At 37.6% G+C, this 2500-nt stretch overlaps 1 protein-coding gene across 1 annotated transcript in view; it reads right to left on the bottom strand.

Moving 5' to 3' along the window:
- The window catches only part of LOC124428236 (retinal homeobox protein Rx1-like), a 48660-nt gene extending 47875 nt beyond the window's left edge, over positions 1-785 (bottom strand). The window contains exon 1 of the mRNA XM_046972125.1: positions 764-785. The gene's annotated coding sequence lies outside the window, so the exon portion shown is untranslated. The remainder of the gene's footprint in view (positions 1-763) is intronic.
- Between the last annotated feature and the right edge of the window lie 1715 nt (positions 786-2500).

Here is a 2500-nt window from a genome sequence, read left to right as displayed (position 1 = left end):
AAAATGGTGGTGTTCTTCGTAATACCAGTAGCCACGAATCCGAATCGACGATGTTACCAATAGAAATAAACGAAATGGAATGTACTATTCTTTCTATGTACATACATACATATATATGTATGTATGTATCTCATTCTCCCTTTCTCTCTCTCTCTCTCTCTCTCTCTCTCTCTCTTTTCTTTTCGAAATAAAGAAAGAAAAGCTTGTTTGGTGCGGGATAACCGCGGGTGGTGTTTTCCTTTCCATTGTCGAACTCAGACAGATCTCACAACAGGTTTTTACTAAGACTAAATTTTCACGGTGGTTGGCCCATTGAGAATAGTATTTATTTCTTAGTATACAAGGATCTTGGGATTTCTAACGCCTAATCTCTTGTCTATTATAGTATATTTTATGAGAAATAGAGAGAGAGAAAGAGAAAGGAAAATAGAAAATTTACTACCTCATGAAAAAAAGAATAAAAAAAAAAAAGAAAAAGATATTTCGTTCTCAAGGAAAATTGAAATCATTCACCGATCCAAATGTTTCTTAACACTCTCTGATTTCATCTTCAATCGATTTTTTTTTTCTTTTTTTCTTTTTCTTTTTTTCTTTTTTTTTTCGTATCCTTTAAATATTCCTCTCGAAATATATAAGGTATCACATTGATCAATTTATTTCGAGGAATTTCAGTATTGACAAGTACCTTTGGAATTTTCTAAAATCTAATCTCTAATGTCCGAGATTGAAAGCTTTCGAAAGGGAAAGATAAATATGTCAAAACTCTCTCTCTCTCTCTCTCTCTCTCTCTCTCTCTCTCTGAATAATGCTCTCTGAAACATGTTGAAAATACTTTATGAACGATTGACGGCAATTCTCGTTTGTTTCATCAAAAAAAGGAGAAAAGAACAAAAAAAAAAAAAAGAAAAAAAAGAGAAAAATAAACAAGAAAGAAGAAAGAAATAAAAAAATGAAAACACGAACACGTAAAAAATTTGTTGATCCCATTGACGCGTTAAGTACTTAAGTGGGTACTTACTCACTTACTTACCCGTTCCACGAGGTCAATTTGAGAGAATTAAGATATAAGAGAAAAAAAAAAAAAACAAAAACAAGAACGAAAAAAGAAAAGAAAAAAGAAACCAAAAAAGAAAACGAGGAAATAAATAAAGAAAAACGAGAAAGACAGAATAAATAAAAGCGAAAGAAGAAGAACTTGATCGTTTGAAGTTGCAATTTTGCCAACCTGAGAACATCTTTGGATACGAACACGATGAAAATCGGTGATAGTGCGCAGCACATTCGAAGAACAAATTACGTTCGCAGGCCACAGGACAGGGACAGGACAGCACAGGACAGGACGAGATAGAGCGTCATCGTCGCTCCCGTTTGCAAAGGGTTTCTCTCTCTCTCTCTCTATATATATCTCTATCTATCTCTCTGTCTTTCTCCCTCTCTATGAGCCCACCTACCAGCCTTCTCCAGCTATCTCATCTTCTCCTTCCCCCACCATCTAACTCTGTTTCCCTCTCTCTCTCTCTCTATCTCTCTCTCTCTCTCTCTATCTATCTCTCTCTCTCTTCCTTCAACTCTTGATTCTCCTCTCGCGTTCCACCATCCGTGGTACTCCAGCTTAATTAACTGTGTATACACTGCCGTCAACTCCTACCGTTGTCTTGCTCCCGCCAATTGGAGCCCAGTACCGTTTCACAGAGAGTGTGCGTGTGTGTATGTATGTGTCTGTGAAAAAGAGAGAGAGAGAGAGAGAGAGAGAGCATACATATACGTAGATATGTACGTGTATACGTGTGTACGTAGAAATAGCTTAGCACACACAGGTAAACGATGCTAGCGACACACGTAAACGAGGTATCCCCGTTTAATTCTCGCGGCATGATTTCATCAAGTCAACCATCTCTGTACCTTCTCTCTCTCTCTCTCTCTCTCTCTCTCTCTCTCTTTCCATCTATCTCTTTTGCTCTACCATTTCTCCTCGAATTTACTCCTGTCTCGGTATCTCTCTTACAACCTTCTATCTCTATCTATATCTGTATCTCTATCTCTATATCTCTTTCTCTCTCTCTCCATCTATCTATCTATCTATCTGTTTCTCTTGTTTTCTCCATCTCCTTGTCCAGAATCCTCTCTCATCTCACGAATTTCGTAATGAACGGCAACTTGACAATCTGAGAGACGAGGGATCATCGTTACTAGCGTCAGGTTAATCTGTCAGGAACAATAGAGAACGCGTGGGGCGTCCGGAAATGAAACGCTCCGACTCTCAGGCTCGATTTGAGAAGTTAACAAAGTCTCTATGTGTTTATATGTATGTACGTACATCTCTCTCTCTCTCTCTCTCTGTCTCTCTCTGTCTCTCTCTGTCTTTTTCTCTATATGTACGTGTTTGTGTATGCGCCCAAAAGATAACCAAATCTAAATGGTCATTTGCCTTTGGAAACGTTTACCTTATTGTCAATAAATTTTCTAATGATCTTTTTTCCCAAACGTTTTTTTCATCTTT

The sequence above is a fragment of the Vespa crabro genome, chromosome 1 (assembly GCF_910589235.1).
Source record: "Vespa crabro chromosome 1, iyVesCrab1.2, whole genome shotgun sequence".
Classification (NCBI taxonomy): Eukaryota; Metazoa; Arthropoda; class Insecta; order Hymenoptera; family Vespidae; genus Vespa; species Vespa crabro.
The sequence above is the reverse complement of the archived record's forward strand: the minus strand, read 5'-3'. Positions and strand labels throughout refer to the sequence as shown.